General features: G+C 33.5%; 1 long non-coding RNA gene across 1 annotated transcript; it reads right to left on the minus strand.

The window, feature by feature from the left end:
• Positions 1-2,620: 2,620 nt before the first annotated feature.
• LOC124108551 (uncharacterized) lies at positions 2,621-21,628 on the minus strand. The gene is made up of 2 exons (XR_006856718.2): positions 21,362-21,628; positions 2,621-2,886 (listed from the first exon to the last, which is right to left on the minus strand). It is a non-coding gene; the product is annotated as an uncharacterized LOC124108551 (long non-coding RNA).
• Between the last annotated feature and the right edge of the window lie 483 nt (positions 21,629-22,111).

The following is a 22,111-nucleotide window of genomic DNA, read 5'->3' on the forward strand; positions in this document are numbered from 1 at the left end:
TTCAGGCAATAATGAAAAAAAGAAGGTTTCCTTCTATATTTACAAATATAAATGACAGTGTCCTTCAAAGTCCTAGAGTTTGTTTCTACTTAGAGTATCATAATGTCCCATTTAACCTACTTGTTTTATCTTCTGTTTCCAAGAAAAGTTTCAATAAGGTGTAGGAAAGATATTTAGGGCAAATAAATGCAGTTTGATAGAGAAACACTTGCCTCTTATAAATATAGTCTTACTGAGAGAATATTACGATTTGCATCTCCAGCAATAACACTATGTGGTCTTGGAAAACTGCTAGTATTATTACTTTTATTTGTTCATAATGCAGAATTTTAAAGGCTTGATCAATAATGTAAATCTTAAGATGATACATTATTCAAGTCAAGATGAAAGTTTTGCAACTTAAAAATAAGCAGTGTTTGGCTTCAATGTAACATTTCTTTCAAAGTATTGTAGCAGAAATTCTTGTCCAGAAAAAAACAAAAACAAATAAACAAACAAAAAGCCCACACACCCACACAATGAAGAAGTAGAATTTTAAAGAGTTTGTGTGTTGTCTCATTGGCTACTTTCTAGAATAAGAATTTTATGTATTCGTGTATATATGCATATGTATATATATGCATATGTGTGTTTATGTATACTATGTATTTGCATATATATATACACATAAATGTGTGTGTGTGTGTGTATTGCAATGAATCTTTTCCTAGATCTTATGCCTGCTTGCTCATAATGAATTACAAAGCAGCCATTGCAATGACCCTACTTCTGGTGTTTTCTGTCTGGTAGAAGCTTGTAAGTGAAGGTTCCTCACTGCTTGATTTAATAATACTATCGCAGACACATTATGTAAGGTGAGCTTGCTGAAACCAGCTGGTCAAGAACTATTGCATGCTCTTTTGAGTTTTGCATATCTTCGTACAGCCCATAAGTACAAAAACAGTTATTGTTGTCCAGGTTCATATAAGGGTTAAATTTGGAATTCCTGTAACAAATCACAGTAATTCTTTGGATGTTTCTTTCTTTCTAACACAATATTTTTGATGATCATTACTTTTGTGCAGCTTTCTAAAATTATTATTGCATCCTTACATTCTTAGTATTCATAGCACTACTTTTATTTTCTATTAATTATCAAATATTGAAGGCCCAAGAGCAGTCAGCAAGATGAAAGTCAAGATTTCTCATCATACAATCCCAGGTTAAAATTACATTCTGAAACATTCTGCTATAAGGACAAGTTCTTTTCTTCATCCAAAAAAGAGGGCTGAGTATATTTTAAAGAAGCATTAGTTATCTTTTGTCCTTATCTCTGACTTTAAAATGAAGTTAGCTTGTAAAAAGTTGTGCAAGAAAGATTACATGAAGTACGTGACCTTGAAGCACATAGTTCGTGTTGTGAAAGAACCCATGGAAACATACTTTAGAAACAGTAATTACCCAGGGATAACATGGGATATCTGTAAAGCAGGGGAAAAGGCAGATCTTACTTATTCACTATCAGTACAGCCTTTGGGGTGGGTGGTAAAGTGGAAGTGCTTGATAAATCTCCTATTTGCTTGTAAACACCTATTTGAAGGTGTGTGTGGGGAGGTATGTGCATGTGTGTTGTGGGTTGGTGTCTATATAAGCATATAGATTGATTGCTAGTATTCTACAGTCTAGACCCTTAATTGTAATTTCTTTCTATTTTAAAGAGGACAATAATAATTTATTTCTAAATGTCACCAGATTATTATGAAAATCATAAAGTATATGACTATGACTATGTAAACTATGTAAACTCTGAAGTACAAAAATGGGAATCCTTGCTATATAATATCTGCATATCTATACTCAGATAGATAGCAAATGGGTTCAATATCCTACCATCATCTCCTAATTTTGTCCTTATAAAATAAAACAAAAACATAGGAGTCATCTGCAAATGAATGTGTAACTCAATGCATTCTGATAAAGTGAATACACTTGTAAACACCACTTGGGGCAAGAAATAGAACCTTACCAGTTGTCTCAGAAAGCTCCTTATTGATGAATAGATAAAGAAAATGTGATTATATATATATATATATATATATATATATATATACACACACACACACACACTCACACATATGTACATATAATGTAATATTACTCAGCCACAAAGAAGAATGAAAGGTATACCATTGGCCAGTAAATGGATGGACTTGAACATGCGAAGTGAAATAAGCCAATCCCAAAAAATCAAAGGTCAAATGTTCTCTCTGATATGCAAATACTTACACACAATAAGGTGAAAGGTAGGGGAGATGGAGGAAAGAATAGAAGTTCATTGGATTAGACAAAGGGAAATGAAGGGAAGAAAACGGAGATAGGAATAGGAAAGACAGTGGAACGAAGTAGATGTAACTTTCCTATGTTCATCATATGAATACAGGACCAGTGTAACTTCACATCATGTACAATCACAAGAATGGGATCAAAGTTAGAATAAATTGTACTCCATGTATATATAATATGTCAAAGTACACTCTACTATCATGTATATCTAAAAAGAACAAATAATAAAACAAGAAAGCTCCTTGCTGTGTTCCATCCCAGTCATAACCCTAACAGTCACCCAAAATAAGCACTACTCTGATTTTAAGGTGATTATTTTATTGCATTTTTAAATAATTTTATCTCCCAATTGTGCATCACTAGGTACAATAGTTGAGTATTACCTATCTTTGTTTTAAAGAACTGTCTTTTAATCCTTTATTAATTGACTAGTTCCTTCTTCCATTCCTTTCTCTTTTTTCCAGTTCTGTTGAAGAATCTTCATAATTCCCTCTGGAAGTTTCCCATAGTCTGGATTTTGGTGACGTCGTGATCAAACATAGCATGATTTGTCCATTGTGTTTCCTGCTGATTGACAGGTGAAACCAAATTTGTGTTAAAATGTGTTTATCAATTTGGCAAGGTTACATTTAATGCTGGGTTTATCAGAATTGGTTGTTTCACCTAGATGTTACCAGCCATTGATGCTCAATGCCTGGATCTTTTAGGTTACCAGAAATTACAAAACAGTAATATTCATAAAATTTCCCTTTCATGTACTACCTGAAATAATTTCACAAAGAAATGACTTCCCTATTATGTTGTTTGTTAACTGCATAGTATAGTTTGTATAGGAAAGCCAAGATAATTACTTGATTATTTTCCTTTTATGTACCAATTTCCAAGATAATGAATTAAAAGTGTTATGATTTTGAAAATTAAATTCTTCCATGGATACCTATCTGATTGGTCTAAACCTTTCTAACATAACCTTAGTATTTATCAAGTGTTCCAGATTTGCCCTCTTTATTTTCCCCTTCACACTTGAAATTATCTATTTTTCATTAAAGCTTTGATTTCTTTAAGTGGCAAGTCATATTTTAAAATCAAAATCTAACTGCCCAGAACTTGTAATTTTTTTTCCTCTGGGTGTTTTTATTGAACAGTTACAGGGAAATGCATCTATATCTGTTTATGCACACTACTGTGTCTCTTTATTCTCCCACACTTTAATCTAGATTTTCTCTTTTATTTGTATCTTCTGCCTGTATCTTATTCAATTTTGTCTCCACTCAGCAGTTTTTTTTTTTTTTCATTAGGTGCCTTTTCTGGAAAAGAACTTTACCTGATTGGTTTTGCAAGTTCGTTTATCTCAGACTACTCCAATCCTTTCAGAAATTACCACATATCCTAGGACAGGGAGAATTCTAGAGATGACCCACAAAATTTCTATTAAGTAGTTATATAACCAGACACTAATCTAAATACTTTTGAAAAGGAACCCCACAGATGTGGTTAAGGTTATTAAGGGACTAATTTTAAAAATAGGAAGATTATCCTGAATTTTTAAGGTGAACTCAAATCTAATCACAACCACCTTAAAAGCAGAAAAACTTATCAAACTTGAACCCACAGAGGTTCAATAGGGGAGAATTTAGATGTATTTGAAATATGAGAAGATCTGATTTGTGATTGCAGTCTTTGAAAACAGAGGAAGGAGACGAAACCAAGGATATGAGCAGTTTCTAGAAGCTGAGAATGACTCATGGTCAGTAGTCAATGAGGAAGTGAGGAATTTACTCCAACAGTCACGGGAGATTCTGCCAGTAAACTAAACCAGACAGGAAACAGAGTCACCCTTGAGAGTCTCCAGTAAGGAAGTCAGCCCTTCAAACGTCTTGATTTTGATCACGTGGATCTGGAGTAGAGAAATATCTGGGCCTATAGGATTTTGACCTACAGCTCTGTGGGATAATAAGTTTTTATTATTTTAAACCACTATGTTTGTGATGTTATAGCAGCAACATAAAACTTAACAGAGTTCATGTGTTGCACTGCTAGTTCACACTGCTGTTCTCAAATTATACCATTGTCCTTTAAAATAACATTATGAGCTATTTGGATATTCTCTTGAACTGACATCATTAAATGTTATGCTACCTCTTTCTGCTTCTTCTCATGTAGACTCTGATACAATCTAGGTCTTTTAGCTGTTGGGAATTTGTTCCTTGAACTTTGTGTTTTGTGGTTCATAGAAATACCTTATAAACTAGTTTTGTTGTTAAGGTTCTCCAAAAGTTTTCAGTTTGTATTCAATTGCTTTGCCTGGTTTTCTATAGGGATTCGGAGATATTAAATTCTGAGCTGCTGCTTCACAGAATCCATCTGGCCCTACTATTCGTGTTAGCCTCTGACTCTGACCAAAAGCTGATCTCCTTTTATAAACATTTGATCATTAACCTCATCTGACCTGTGCCTGACAGAAATAATTTACCTCACCACTCTCAGATCTTTTGATCTTCATTGCCACATACTCTTTGTGTATACTTTGAAAATGGCATTTGATTGCTCCTTGCTGAATGATATTAAGCATTTCTAGGCTTTTAATGACTATGTTTACTGTATGTTAGTCACTTTCTAGTTATGCTTGGGATGGTGTACAACACCCATCAGGCATTTCATATATTAGGTGAAATCTATGAGCCTAATCCACATTTTAGTAGCTCAAGAGAAATTTCAGAGAATCTCAAGGAAATCCGTTATGAAATTTTTTGCAACCAATGAAATATTTGGTAATGGTCAACAGAGAGGAAGAGGAATATACAAAAATATCTATGTATTCCTTAAATTTCAGAAATAATGATGAACATACTCCATTCATAATAGCAATGAAAAATATACATGACCATATAAGAGACTTACCATAATTATTTTAGTATGTACATTGCATTTCCTTACAAAGTATCAAAAAAGAATATCTAAAAATGGGGTATATATGCTTTTAGTTAGTTTTCTGTCATGTAACAAATATTTGAGATAAACAACCTTTCAGGAGAAAAGGTCTATTTTGTCTCAGTATTGGAGATTCCAACCCATGATTGGTTGGCTCCTTGCTTTGAACCTGTGGCAAGGCATCATGGTCGGAGCACATGATACTGTAAAACTTCTCCTCATGGCCAAGAAACAAAGAGAGAAAGAGGTAAAGACTAGGTTCCCATAATCTGCTTCAAGTGCACTTCCTGGGTGACCAAAGGACCCACAAGGCTCCATCTCTCAAAGTTTTTTATTGCCTCCCAATGGTGTGACCTTGGGGACTCAGACTTTAATATCTGGTCCTCTGTGGGACCTTCAAGATTCAAACAATAATAGATTCCATGATCTTGAATATGACTTATGTGTTTGAAATAATACCACATAAGTACTAAAATGAAATGTAGGGAATATGTATATTAAGGTAAGAAAGACCTATCTAAATATACTATCAAGGGCAGAAGTCATAAAGAAAAAGATGGAAAGATTTCATCCTCACGTCCTATCTCCCTCAAAGTAAAACTAGACTTTTGTAAATTAAAAACCAATGTTAAAATTTAAAAAGAAAATAAGTCAAGGAAAAAAATTATATATATGAAGTTTGGTATTCTTTGTTGGTTATAGTATACGGTGTACTTATTTTGCTTAGTCTAGATATGTTTTGGAAAAAAAAAGCAACTTATTCATTAAAATACAAGTACACAAAATTCTGAGAAATTTTCCCTAAAATCATCATGGATCTAGGAAAATATTTCATTGTAAATATATTAATTACATATAATTCACAGTTTACCAAATTGAAAAAAAATTAGAAAGGCAAAAAATTTCCTAAAATATAGAATTAATTATAAATTAATTTATGCTTCACCAAAACTGGGACATACATGTATCAAGCACAAATATGTTGGTATGTATATCTATAAGTATATGGAATAGAAAGATGTGTATAGTAATATAAGATGGCAGAGCAGCTTACAGGAAAGTGCACTAGATAATGTTTTTATTAAGGGAAAAAAAAGTGCTTTATTGAAGACAAAGTTCTTACACTTTTCACCATTTAATATATTTAACTCATTTTAACCTTTGAAATAAATAAATAAATATATATATATATATATATATATATATATATATATATATATATATATATATATATATATATATATAAATGAAACCCTCTTTGGTATCTTTCCTGTTTGTGTATGCCACATACTGGATAGCTGTTTTTTGTATTCTACTTCCCTTTCTATAGAAAGATATTGCCATTTTTAATTCCTCATTAGTAAAAACTTTTCATATTTTAAGTAATTATTTAATTATAATGATTGTATGCTTAAAATAGCATATTTATAGCTATCTAATCATCTTATACTAAGTAGAACAACACTTCATGTGAAATAATTAAAAGGAAAAAACCCCACCTAAATAGAAACAAACAAAATATTTTGAGCCAATTGTTGCTGCTAATATCTGCCTGTTGTTTAAAACAGGCAGTTTTCAAATAATAAATGAAAAACATAAAGACTTATTATGTAAATATATAGGTGAAAAAGTTTTTAACAAACTTATTACCTCACTTGACATGGATCTAAAACTTTTCCCTCCAGTGACTAATAGTAAAGATTCTCTAGTATCATGTTCTCCAAATTCTAGTACTCTACCCAACCAACTGAGCATGTTAAAGCAGAATTTGACTCACACATAAATATTCATTTTATGTCAGCAAACTACATTGAGGCAAAAAAAAGAAAAAAATATTGAGTCATTTTTCAATGCTAAACAGGAATATATTTTATTAATATGAAATGGGTCAAATTTTATCATTTTGTTCTTGTCTAATATTTGGATAACTGCCAAAGGTTTCTATTTATGTAGAGACAGTATCAAGTACTGGAACAATCTTTGGAAGGAGTCATAAACTTTTCATTCAGAAAAATTATTAAAATGTTTAAACCCATTTAAATCATTCATTTAGCAAAGCACTTGAGGAAAACTTTTGCCTTTTCTTAACTTTAAATTAAAATGGGGTTTCAGTTTGAGGTCATGCTAGTCTCATAAATTAGGATAGGATATATTTCCAAAAAAAAAAAAAGATCACAAACAATATTCTTCTTAAATTTTTGGAACAATTTCATCAGTAAGAACTTCTGGGCCAAAATGTTCTTGAGAAAAGCAATTTAACTGTAGATTCAAATTCAGAGTTTCTTTTTGTCACTATTATGCCAAAGTATTTTTAAGAAATTTTTCTTTTTTCATTTAAATTATCAAACTTGCTGGCATAAAGTGATGGATAGTGTCTCATTATGTTTTCAATGTCTAAAACCTTTCACTGATATTTTTACATTCATTCCTGATATTAGTAATTTGCCTTTTCTCTCTTGTTTTCTGGATTATTTTCTTTAAAATAGCTTATTAATATTATTGATCTTTTCAAAATGCCTATTTGGTTTTGTTGATTATTGGAAACCTATTTCCATTTCACTAAAATTTGCTCTTTTGTTTTTTATTTTATTTCTTTTTTTTTTAATTTACTTTGAAATTCTCCCGAATTACTTAAATAGAAGTTTATATCATTGAACTATAATCACCCTTTTTAATTTGAATTTAGACCTATAAACTTCACAATGTGTACTACTTTATCTGCCTACCATAGTGTTTAGGTCCTGTTATCATTAGCTTTCAGGTTAAAATATTTTCTACTTTCATTGTGATTTCTCCTTTTATCATGTTTATTTAAAATTGTATTATTAGATTTCCATATATTGGAGAATTTTCTAGTTAAAATGTTATTATTTATTTTTAGTTTATTTCCATTGTAGTCAGAGAATATATTCTGTGTTATTTAAATCTTTTGAAACTATTGAGATTCACTTTATGGACAGTAAATGGTCTATTTTGACAAACAACCTATTTGAGCTTCAAAATAATATTAAAAATTCATTTTTTAGTGCAGTGTTCTGTAAATATCAATTAAATAAAATTACTGATCATGTTGCTCAAATCTTCTATATCTCTTATCTACTACTTCTGTCAGTCATTGAGACAGGCATATTAAATAAAAATCTCGAATTATTATTTCTATATTTCTTTATATATATTTTAAGCTATGACATGCACTTAACTCTGTGATTTATAAATGTCTCTGTTTAATTGTGTTAGATTGATAGAAACATCCTAAGATATTACTGCTATCTTAGATGCTGATTTTTCAAAAATATATTTACATACACATTTACTCTTTTCTTTGCTCTATATCCTTCTTGAATTTCTTTCCTTTAACGTGAATGATTTCATCTTTGTGTGTGTGTGTGTGTGTGTGTGTGTGTGTGTGTGTTTGGTAAAACTACTCTGCTTGCAACAAAGTTTTAGCCTTTATTAACTGAAATCATCCTATCTAGTTTTCATTTTTAAAGAATATTTTCCCATGCATAGAACTTTAGTTGGCATTTTATTTCTTCAGTACTTTAAGGATGCTGTTTCATTCTCTTCTGTTTTTTATAATTTCTGCTGAATAGTCAACTGTTAATCTTATTATTATTTCTTCTTTGAAAGTAATATTTCTTTTTGGCCTTCTCTAACAGATTTAAGATTTTCGCTTTACTTTCATTTTTTCATTGCTATGACTAAAATACACATAGTGTGGTCTTGTTTATATTTATCCAACTTGGGATTCAGGGACCTTCATAAATCTAGTGGTTGGTGTTTTTCGGTAATAATTGGCCTCATCTCTTTGAAAACTGCTTTGGTCAAGTTCTCTATTTTTCTTCTGAGACATCAATGACTATATTTTTACCCTTTTGTTATGCTCCCAAATTTTCTTATGTTTCCTTTTTCCCCCCTTTAGTTTCTTCCTCTGCTCCTCTTTGCCTATGTTCTATTGACTTCTCTTTAAGTTCATTATCCTTGTCTTCTGCTTGTGACACATCTCCTACTCAGCTCATCCCACGACATACTAATGACTGATGTTTTTACATAGGTAGATTTTATGTCTCTGGAATTCTCCATCTCTTTATTAGATTTGTTTTCCTCTATATTGACATATCAATTATACCTATTTATTTACCCCATGCTTCCTATCCACAATATATATATTTTTTTCTGTTTTTCTTTTATAATGTCACTTTTTCTGTATGTCTAGAAATATGCAACTGTATGTGTGTTAGAGAATTTTGGCCTCCAAAGGTATTTCTATCTGCTAGTTATTCCCATTTACCTATTGGGTAGATAAGGTGACAGCTTGATTATTTTAACAGAAGGGTTAGCACAATATTATAGTTACAGCAAGACACAGCAGTCTTTCTTGAATTTGTCAGTGGTCATCAAGGAATGGCTCTTCAAAGATATTAATTGAGAACCTTAAACAAGAGACTGGGTTCTCACCAGAAGCTTTAAGCTTAGTCCTTTAGACCCCTACTCTATGCAACTTTCAATTTCTGGGAGACCAGTGGTACATTTGAGGATGTTTACTTTGCTTTAGTAAAACTTGTTTCCCAATTGCTAATAGATTTGGGGAAATTTTACTCAGACTACTAAAATATTTGGCCCAGTCCACTGGCTTCCTGTGTTGTGCTAGTCTGCCAAAAACAACTTTGATTACAAATTCTATTTGTGGGTGCCAAATGATGATGACGTTTTTCTCTTTGGAGGATAAAATATTAAAGCTGATATAAAAAATTAGAACTCAGTTTGTTACTAATTGTCTTGATCTACTCATGGATAAATAACAAATATTTGCTCACATGTTTTCTCACAATCAATGTTGTTTTCATATTAAAGAACACTTTAAAATCAATAATCTTTTAAAACATTTCAGTCATATTAGTATTCTTAACTATAGAAGACTTTAGTTTTTTCTGTTTCTTTTCATGATATCCATGTGGATTCTCCTGATTAAGTCATTCTCATCTCCTCAGAGTGATCAAGAACTGTAGTTTTTTTCTCTTTCCTGTTAAATATTAAAAGTTGTCAAAAAATAAATATTCAGTAGAGTATTCAGAAGGAAAGGCCAGAAATGATCTCATTTCTTTTCTCAGGTCACTTATCCTATATACCAGCACGGTTGAGGTGGATAAAGGAGAAGAGTGAAGGTAAGTTTGGAATTCTTAAAGCTGATGTTTACTTCATTCTTTGTATCTATAAGCTACTCTCTAAATATGATCATATTGAACACCTACAGTGGCTTGATTAGAAATGTGCTCACCTAAGTAGTTGAAAGAGGAACAAGGAAGCTGTAGTTCTCATACAGAATTAAGAAGAGATTGTGAATTTATAGACTAAATATGTTTAAAACAGGACATGTGCTTTTTTTAAAAAAAATATTCAATCCATGTTTGTTTGTCCAAGTCAAGATGATTTTAATGAGAAATTGAGGCTAAAATTAAAATTAATGGGTTGTATTCCAAATAAATGGCACTCAAATATGAGAAGCAATTAAGAGAACATAGAGCAAGACTATTTTAAAAGCCAGTGATCTTTTCTGCATTGCAATACTGTATATCAAAGCAGAAAATTTACCAAAAAAAAAAAAAGTCTTCCAAAGTTGCAGGTGTTTTAGAAAAACAAAACAGTCTAAGGAAGTTATCAGGACCTTTCTATGTCCCCCCCCACTCCTTGGGAGGGGAGTACCAGGATTGAACTCAGAGGTACTTGACTACTGAGCCACGTCCCTAGCCCTATTTTGTATTTTATTTAGAGAGAGAGTCTCACTGAGTTGCTTAGCTCTTGCGATTGCTGAGATTGGCTTTGAACTAGCGATCCTCCTGCCTCAGCCTCCTAAGCTGCTGGGACTGCAGCTATGCGCCACCATGCCTGTTTTTTTTTTTTAATGTTCTTAATATAGTATTAACTTTCATTCTAAGTCTATAAATTGTATTACAAAATTAAAATCACTGAGGATAAGCTCTCTCAGTTGCTGGAAAACTTAATTCATAGAAGTAATTGCATTAAATAAGCATGTATGTATGAATAGCAGCAAGAAAATGTCTGAAAGGTTGTACCAAGAGTGTTTTTTCAAATGAGAAGAAAACAAACTCAAATAAACTTAAGCTAAAAAGATAATGTGTTGGTTTGCATAGCAGAAAATCCAGTTTGGAAAAGATCTGGTCACAGACCAGTTCTCTACTCACCACTATGAATTGGGGGATAGGGAGTAAGAGGTAGATGTCCAGGTGCTAGATTGGCTAAACCTGAACCAAGTGCTTTAACCCTGGAATCCTAGACCAAATTATGGCCAATGTGACGATGAGAGCCAAAATTGGAGGCTGAAGGTTATTTCAAGGATGAGGGAATATGAATTTGGGAAAGTAACAATAAAGAGTAAGTGAGGAAGAGAGGGAGAGAGAGACAGAGACAGAGACAGAAGGGCAGGGAGGTTTTTATCATGTTATTGGGAACTGAAATTGAATATTATGTTGTTCTGGGTTTTTTATCTATATTGTCTGATTTGAAAAAAATAAAAAAAAATATTTTCTGTTATCCTTACTATGATGTGCAAAAATAATAGAGAAGTAATAAAACCCAAATAAACACAGAAAGCTTCCACCCCAGATGAGATGACATGTGCGAGTGAGTTTTTAGCTCTCTCTACTTATAAAAAATCCTGTATGTCCAAAATTTTGGGGCATTGCAAATACTATAATGATTCTTTGGGTTGTAATGGGAATGCAGTGGTCACTGGGTACACCAGACCTTCAGCAACAGCATGCTCAGAAAATGAATGGGTCATGGTTTTTAAGCTCTCCCTTAGATATTTTGTTCTATCCAGTATATGGATCAAGAGAGGCATCATAATTCAAGAAACTGAATTTCAGTCTCTGGACTCAGAATCTCAGCATCAAAGTTCTTGCCACATGTATATCTCCCTAATGAAAGAGAGGACATGTGGTTGACACACTTAAGAGTTCAACATATTAGAAAAATTTCAAATTAGAATGGTATTCAATAATTTATGAGGTTTGTCTCCTTCTTGGGATGAGTTAGTATGTAAGACTTATGTTCTTCTGCAATTTATTTTTTCTTGAAATTGAATAAATTAATGAAGTTTATAAATTATTGCTTTCAAAACAAGCACAAAAATTAGTTCCAGTCTCCTTTAATTTCAAATACCCACTAACAATACACTTAGCGTCATTGTTAGTGGTTGGAGATAAGATAATTAATACAGAATAACAAGTTACCTCCTTGTTAAGAGCATACACAAACTGAAACTTATGTAAACTACAAGCTTGATAATAATGTGCCAGTGTAGGTTCACTAATCCTAAGAAATGCACTATGCTGGAGAGGGGTGTCATAATGGGGTGGCTGAGTGGCGAGAATAGGGCATTTCTTTACAGGAATTCCGTACTTTTCACTCAGTTTTTTGGTGAAACTACAACTGCTCTAAAAATAAATTCCATTAATATTTTTTTAAAAAAAGTGTGCATTAACAAAATCTTTGCTTTTTTCCTAAATATGTTTCATAAAATTACATGTTATTCTAAATAGCACCTGAGTAATTATATTCACAATAATGGCTTCAGAAATTTGAGCTACACATAAAACATGCTCCCAATTTTTTAACTTTTTTTTTAGGTACCTCTTTCTCTTTTATCTTATACTGATACAATTAATGTCTTTAAAAATTAATTCCCTATCATAGGTTATTTTCAAAGATCTCAACCCACCTTTGTACAAGCATGAAGTGTATGACTTTTGTCCTTCCAGAAATATTACATTCAAGCTTCACATTTGTGGAGAAATTGGTAATAAACCACCCGCCCATCTGTTTGCTTAATAGAAATCCTCAGTAAATGGGACTGGTGTCTGGAGCCAGGCAGGCTTGGTGGCACTGGGCTTTAGCCAAACATCTCAAACCATTTTCCTAAATGTTTTAGATCCAGCAAAATACAAAGCTGGTTTTACCAAGTATTTTTTTTCTCTTTAATTTTTTAATTTGTGCTCATTGTGAGGGAAATTTAATCCATCTGTTCCATTGGCACTTAATTCAACAAATTATTGTTTTGTAAAAGAAATTTAATGTCCAAGAAGCTTTGTGAGCCTGCTACCCTCACCATTAGTATTCTGTTGAAGTACAGTTTTGCAAAGACAGATGGAACTCAGCATTCAAAGTTTACTAAAACAAATATTGTGATCTAAATACTTTTATACTAGAGAACGTGTATCTGATACCACCAGACAGCTTAATTAACAATATAGTCTAGTAAATTTAATAATTAAGATTTTGTTTTCAGTTTCTTGACTTTGTTTTAATTCTTTCTAATTCCAACTACCCCTAAGTGGTGGGGTACATGGTTCCCAGCCTATGTAATTTCTTTTTTCCATGCTCTGAGCATCATAAGGTTATGTTTTCTACCAAAGGCTTTGATTACCTCTAAGCGATGCCATTTCCCTGGGGCCTGGCTGTGTGTACACTTAGATGTGTTTGCACTTTTCGTCCAGGAATGCTCCAGGCAGATTCCGTATCACTAACTCTTCAGGATTATCATGTGTATTACACTTTAAAAGGCTTTATGGACTCATAAATTTTGGAAAAACTGGGTTCAATGGATTTCTTTGCCATAGTATTTTGGGGCCTTTATGATTTTAATGAACATCTTGTGTTCCCTGAGAGGACAGTCTATGCAGAACTACAGAGCTGTGTTCCACTGTGGAGCACACTTTTCTTGGAGCATCTGGCTTAACTAGAGTTCTGTGGGGAAAAAATGGGAAATTCTGTCCTACATCTTTCTTTTCTGCATTTACTTCATTACCCTCCTAGTGTCTATTGTCTAACAACAAACAACAAACTGCCCTTCTTTTAAATTTAATTTAATTTCCTTTTCATTAGAGAAGACAGGATTTTTTCTGTTTGACTGAAGTAACAAGGCTACCATGAATAAAGAATATAAAGTATCAAAGACTATTTTGCAACTATTTGAATGGAAATCCCCACTTTGGGGCTTAGTGGGCTGTGTGGCAGCTTGGCTCAGAGGAGCTGGGTTCTTTGATTAATTTCTACCCAATTGTGCTCCTAGAGGCATTTTATCTGTTTTATTTTTGTTTTTAAACAGAATTCTGTGAGAATTGACCCACATTTATTACCAAACTGGGAAAAAGGAAAGTAGAAGAAAATATTTTAACTAGCCTAAGAGTTTAAAAAAAATAAAAAAACTTGCAAGTCTTTTCTATAGTGGAAAGTTATATCTATCTGTTGATCTATCTATCTCTATCTATCTATCTATCTATCTATCGAGAGAGAGAGAGAGAAATAGATCTTTTTTTTCTTTCCTAAAACATTCTGAGGTGAACCTCTCTAAAATGCCTTTTGAGTATTAGTCTCAATCCCTTGCCTCAATTTGCTACCTGTTAAGGAACTTCCTTGGGAGATGAGTGGGTAGAGAAACCGCTTGTATGAAAACAGTCATATCCTTTGTAAGAGTTCATATAAATCTTTCAATTCATGGATGCCTTGGGAGTTGTGTGTGTGGCAAGAGTTGGGGAAGTGTATGAAGGGGAGGGAGGGAGATCACCAGTTCCTGACTCAAAGGAGAAGAAGTAACTTTCACCTTCTTTTCAGGTGAGGCAATTATATCCCAGGAGTGACACCTTGTATTTTAAGAAGCTCCCTTTACCCTAATCCTAACTTTAATCCTCATTGTAAGGGAAAAGAAGCCTCCTAAAGATATAATCAATGTGCATAAAAATCACCTGGGTTAGACATGAACCTTCCCTGTCATTCTTTCCTATATTCTATCCATCCAGTGTGTTCCAGAATGTTCAATAATGATGATTTTTTTCACTGCTCTGATTTTGTATCTTCCAATGTTGTTCCTATTAACAAACAAAGAAATCATAAAGGGGGACTTGTGATTTTCTTGATGTTTAGACAAAATATTTTCTGCATTATATATGACACAGTAAATTTATGTATTTATTCATAAACCATTCATAGAACTCTTCATTCACTCATATATTCATTAATGCATGCATTCATCCACTTAACTAACATTTATTCAGCACCTACTACACAGAGGTTGAATATTTTCCAAAGTTTCTCACTTTCCAACTAAGTGAAAATCATTCCAGATTTTCTGCAAAAGACTTCCAGATGAAATATAAACTAAACTGAATAAATGTTAAAAGCCCATAGGAACATTAGTAATAGGTATAATTCATTTAGTTTAGAAATCATGTTTTTTTTCCCTTGGGCAAATATAATAATTACATAATTCTAGGATTATTATTGGGTCCCAGATCACAGGGAATCATATTTCATTTAAATAAAATATTCCAGTAAACTGATTCACATTTTAAATTTTTCTGGGTTTCCACATCTGATTTCATTGTGCATGAAAATTTAATTTTTTAAAAATTTTAGTTGTTAAGTAAAATATCACTTTGGAATGAAAATATCTTGGCGTTAGAATGGCATAGTTTATAGGATAGGCCCCAGAATAGAATTAAATCTGTACTGATATGTACTTCTTGATTTTTGTTTGTTAGTTAAAATCTATATCGCTATCATGGGCAGAAGAAAATTATTTCTCTAAATAAGTTTTCAAAAAAAATTTTTTTAAAACAACAACAACAACAAAAATCCCCTTTTTATATCACCACTCTCCTAAATATATATTCCTATATATTTCAACAAATATTTAGGAATTCTGTGTTTCTTTCAACAAAGCTCTCTTTTCTCTGTTTCTGTTTATGTCAAATCTCTCCAGAAGAATTGTCTGTGCTTAGCCTCTTCCTGCATCTCCTTTAGGCCAATTCTCAAGAGTCATCTTCATTGTGAGGCTTCATTTTTTCAGTGGGGTATCCCACTGAAAATTGAAAATACCTCTTCTCCACGTTTCCTTTCCATTTTCTCAGTTTTAATTTTACTCCCAATAAATCACAACCATCTTATATATGACGTGCTGTACTATTATTTCTTCCCTATCTGTCTTCTCCATTGGTTATAATCTCTATGAGGAAAGAGGTTTTTATCTGAGATTCATTGTTAAACTTCTACCTGTCAGGGCCTACTAAATGAAAGAATTACAAGTTATAAATATATATCTGTAAACAAAGCATTCATTAAATCTCTGGTATTAATAGCACAGGAATCATCTCTCCAGTCAAACACCTGTTGCTTATAAAAACAAAAGTCTTATTTCATAATAACAGGAAAATGCTGAATTTCAAAATCCATATTGGTTCTCAGCAAACAAATGGGCTATCTGGCTGATGTAAGATTAAGGAAACAATCCCAAACATTCAGAAAAAATCTTTCTTTTAAAATTTGCTTGAAAAACTTGAGTTTTTAGAGTGTAAGTAACCCAAAATTTAGATCATGTTGTCTGTTAAACTGTAAATTGTGACACCACAAAATAAGCTCTTCAAATTCCTACACATGAAGAGTCATCCAGAGTTTAAATAGGGCTTCCCACTGAGGTGACCATGGGTGATTTTGTGGAGGACAAACATTGAGGTTGACTTCTGAAGTCACATATCCACCTGCCCATATTTCTGCCTGGGTATCTCCCAGGCATCTCAAATTCATCCTGTGAAACCTGCTACTTCGTTTCCCCCTGACAAAATCTGTGGCCCTTTGAGAATTCTCATCTCATTGAATGGCACCAGCATGCACTTAATTTTTCAAACTAAACCAAACCAAATCCAGAAAACTGAGAATCATCTCTAATGTCTTTTTTCCTTTAGTTCCAGAAACCATCTAAACATCAATTTATCGCAATAAATATTTTTAAGCACTCTAACTTGTTCCTTTCTATCACCATGAACACTACTTTAATGCCACCATTTTTTTTTAACCTGGATTCCCATCAAAATGTCCAAATGTACCACCTGTCTATTATCTGTTGGATGTCTATATTCTCCATGTAGCAATAAAAGTGAACTTTTGAAAATGCAAAGTATGTTGCTCTTCTGTTGCTTTCCTATTGTTCTTAAAGTTGACTTAACCCCTGAATACCTTTCCAGCCCCAGCATTCACCACACTTTTTCTTGCAGACTGTGTGTACACCAAACTAGACTGCTTTAGAATCTACAATGGGTCAGGCTGGGTTCTACTGTTCCTTCCAATATAATTTCCTCAGGAAGGGTGCCTCTGATTTCCATGTTTTGCCTCCTACCATACAGATACTACAGGGAGTGAAGTCAAGGATCATTTTTTCTATTTCACCATATTCTGAACTCCCTCACAGAGTCCTTTTGTTATGGTAGAAGCTTCATTAATCACATCTTTCCTCAAAACTATAGTAATAATAAAAAATATTAATTGAGTGACTGTTGTGTATAGGTTCTGCTCTAAAACAATATATAAACAAACCTATTTAATAGACAAACTCCTCATGATTTTGTTTTACAGCTGAGAAAATGAAAACAGAGTAATTTGTCCAATTTCACACATCCGGAAAGAGCAAAATCAGTATTTAAGGCCAGAAAATCTGCTCTTAAGTCCTATGATGTCTGTAAGAAAATACAACATGGCACGCACAATTTAAAAAGCATTTAATTGCAAGTAATTCCACAATTAAAAAAGCATACAATGAACCAAAAGACTTGAGCTTCTCTTGAAAAATCCATAATCTGTCTGCACTGGGGCCTATCCTTTCATGGAACAACCCCCTTACAAGGGAATTATCTCCTTTTTCTGTTGTCTCCCTGATAGAACAAGCTTCCTCCTTTTTTTTTTAAAGAGAGAGAGAGAGAATTTTTTTTAATATTTATTTTTTAGTTTTCGGCGGACACAACATCTTTGTTTGTATGTGGTGCTGAGGATGGAACCTGGGCGGAACGCATGCCAGGCGACCGTGCTACTGCTTGAGCCACATCCCCAGCCCAAGCTTCCTCCTTTATGATATTTTGTTTGGTCACTGTGGGAATTAGTGTTCATGATTACAGTTTATAAATTTCTTGGAAATAAGGATTATGCCTATCTTATCACCAGATCCTCAACATCAAGTGAAATTTTCAGGTATAATATAAGTACCTGATGAATATTAATTCAATGAATGAGTTACTGAGTGGTGGAAATTGGAAAAATTGGTGGCAGCAGAGAAAATATTTTCAATAAGGAAAATTTCATAAGTAAAACAATCTCCTAAAAATGTTTTTTTCATAAAGGTAGTATAATTATGTTACCAATTTCTTTGAAACCATAGGCTTCTGAAATTTCTCTCATTATGTTTCTTTCTGGCATTAAATAATACTTGCTGGGAGTAAGTAAGGACAATTCTAAGCTGGACCCTTTGTGCTTTCTTGAATTAAAACTTGGCCATTGACAGATTTTTATCTTTTCTTTGTTATATGTCAGTGACATGCCATTCAACCAATCAAAGACTACAGTTTATGTGGGTCTGGTTATTAGTATAAAGCAATGAATAGACAAAATCCAAACATTTAAAATCAGTACTATGAAAATGGTTAGTATCAGTGTTGTGGAAAAGACTAAGAACATGTGGCAGAGGTGAATGATTACATGGGTTCCATATTTTGGAGAAATAGCAAGCTTTGCAGTCCTTTGTGAAAGTTGGTCTCTCTCCTCTTTTAGCATGAATTTTCTCTGCCCAGCAGAAATCAATTAATCTTTCTGTGCCCACGTTTATGCCTCTATAAACTGGAGGAAACCCTTGCTACCTATGCTCAGAAGAATGTCCTGATAAATAATGAAGTCATGTCTGAAAAGCACTATATAAAAACAAAGTATGATTATGATTTTTTTTTTGGTTGGAATTAGCATGTTTCCCACAGTTTCAAACTAGTTTGTATTAACTGTAGGATGATCTAATATTTTCTTTACTTCTTTTTTGGGGGTTACTCAAGCAGCTTCTGGGATTGCTAATGTGCATGTTTACTGCTCCATTTTCATAAGCTACTTCATACATAAAGCGACAGAATACAAGTATAACACAAGCCGTTTCTTTTAAGAAGAAAAGAGGAACTTGCTTCATTTTCCATATTTTCCAATCTAAGCATTGTGGCTTTCCCCTTTATATTCCCTTTCTGTAGTAAATGTTCAAAACACAGTTATTGAGTGAGAACAAAAGTATGATACCACTTTCAGCCAGTGTAAAACCTTTGCAGTTTCAAGCAAAACTACATCATAGATCATTAGTGTTTTGAGAAGAAAGTGAGTGTTGATGCAGAAAATCTTAATTAAATAACAAGTTGCTTAAAACACGATCAATCTGACCTTTTTTCACTGGTATTTGTGAGGTATAGTTCACTTATCAAACATTTTGGGGTTTGGAGTACAATAAATTTCCCCATTTTTAGGCAATTATTCACAGCCTGTGTGAAATCACCATTTTTTTTAAATTTTTTTTATTTTTGGTACTAGGGATGGAACCCAGGAGCACTTAACCACTGAGTCATATTCCCAGCCCTTTTTATTTTTTATTTTGAGAAAGTGTCTCCCTAAGTTGCTTAGAGCCTCACTAAGTTGCTGAAGCTGGTTTTGAACTCGCAATCCTCCAGTCTCCACTTCCTGAGTTGGGATTGCAGGTGTGCACCACTGAGTCCAGCTTCGATTATGTTTTAATGTTTGGGATATTAGGGAAATGTCTTCATGGTTTTTGTACTTCCAAAATTTAATTGAGTTCTACCACGAAACAAACTCACTCTTCTTTCCAAGCAATGTAATAGAAACTTATCAGAGTATTAGCCACACAGAGTATTTTTCGCACATTTTTATCTATTTGTTTTTCAATGATCGTTTACATATTACTCTTCCTACATTAAGAAAATCATTTTTCTTTTGGTTTTTCATTGGAAAGACATTTACTTTGGCAACTCTTCTCTCTTTAATCAACTGTGAAGAAATATGAGGTTTTGATGGGGAGAACTTATTCCTAAGAAGATCAAGCCTATGTTCTTAGTAGCCTACTTCTTCTTGGTAGAAAAGACCTAGAGAAGGGGAACGAAACATGGGGGTCTTAGGTTAACACTGATAAGAAAGGTTGTCCATGTTGAATCACATTGTAGGACTGCTAAGAAAGACTTTCAATTTAGATGTGGAGATGAGCAGGATAGACAGCTGCTTTGTGACACTAAAAACCTCCATGTATATTTTGGAAGGGAGAGCTAAGCATGATTATCTTGCATTTGCCTATGTAATTCAATCATTCCCTGGCATGGGCTCCCCTGGAACTTACTAGGAGCCTCCTCACACCCAGAAACATGTGCTTTCAATTGGAAGGTGTTTACAAAAAGACCACTTGCCAGCAAAGAGAATGTTTTTCCTCTCCCAGTGGGGCTCTTACAGACAGGTTTTAATGTAGTTAAACAGGAACTGAACAAGAAGCTTACAAGAGTGATGTTATGGGCTAGCATGCTTATTGTGATTTTCTCATAAATACAAAAGGCAAATATATAAGACATCAAGATGATTATTCCCAGTCTATCTTATTGGTCCTCCATCAGAATTTTGAGTCCTTTCTTCCCCATCATCTTCTCTTTGTATTTCTTTGTTCAATCATGTTTTGTGATACACCTTCAGAGTTTTAACAAAACTTAAAGAATAGTTTCCAATTTTTGAGAGCTATTACTTTAGAGAAAATAAGAAAAACCTGTGAAAGCAGATGCCAATGAATCCTGTTGTTTATGCTGCATCTACCACAGTCACCTAAGTGCAGAGGGAATCGTGAAAGCTACTGAAGAACCAAGGGATAAAATATTCAAGTATTAAAGTTAACCTAAGCACCAAATAGCACATTTGTGCACATACAGGGTGAAACTTCTTTGGGGAAGAGCAGTTGATGAGCCAGGGAATGTGAGAGGAAAGAAACTGAATGTCCTCAGGAGTTTAGGAATGGGGCCATTGCTTTCTGCCATTTTCTTTTCACACATACTCAGTCATTCTACGAAGTGTAAACAGATGCTGGGAGACTGATTGCTAGGGTTCTGTGAAACTTTCTTCTTTTTTTCCCTCCTTATTTCAGTGAAAGAAAAACAAACTGGATGAGAAACGCTCAATTACAACTTCGGGTGAGATAAAAAGCTGTAGGTAAATGGTCATTACTTATTTTATTTTATCAAAGCAAGCTTACGATCAAATGGCTGGAGGGGGTGCTTCCTTCCTTGACATTCTTGGAGTCCTCTTGCTCCTCCTCCTCATTGAAGGGCTTTATATTAATCTCACCAATGTAGAGGATACAAGTAAACCAGCTCCATCAGCAGTGATCTCTGTGTGGGAGTCTGAGCGGACTGGACTTCATGCAAACACTGCAAGCACATTCCACAGGGATGGAAGTGATCTCAGACACCCAGCTACAGTTGACAAAATCTAGGAGTCAGGTGACAAAGTGGTGACATGGTCCATGATGACAGCCAAAAAGCAGTTCCAACTTAATATCACATACACAGACATGAGCCAGCTTCACTCTGTATCACATTGTTATGTGGTGGAGACAAACCGCAGTGAAGATGAAAGTTACACACACACACACACACACACACACACACACACCCCATTCCACAGGTCTTCATTCTTGAGTAATAAGATTACAATACTAAGATCTGCTACCCATGGGAAGTCTTTGAGCCATTCACCACCCAAGAACCTATAGTGGACTAAATAAATTCTTAAAATAAAGATGAAAATTCTAAATTATAGTACTTTAGTGCACAAAAGTAATGAGAAGAAATGAGAAGGATATAATAAGGAAACAGGTAAACTTCCTATGGTTACTTTCTCACGACACAGATCTCTGGAAAATTCAAAAGCTAGCATTGTCTTACTTCTTTACAATTAATGTGATAGGAGCCTGCACTTCAGAGTCACTGACTTGAGAGCAATC

Source organism: Marmota monax, unplaced genomic scaffold, assembly GCF_021218885.2.
Source record: "Marmota monax isolate L192 unplaced genomic scaffold, Marmota_monax_Labrador192_F-V1.1 WCK01_AAM20220418_F8-fsc00140, whole genome shotgun sequence".
NCBI lineage: Eukaryota > Metazoa > Chordata > Mammalia > Rodentia > Sciuridae > Marmota > Marmota monax.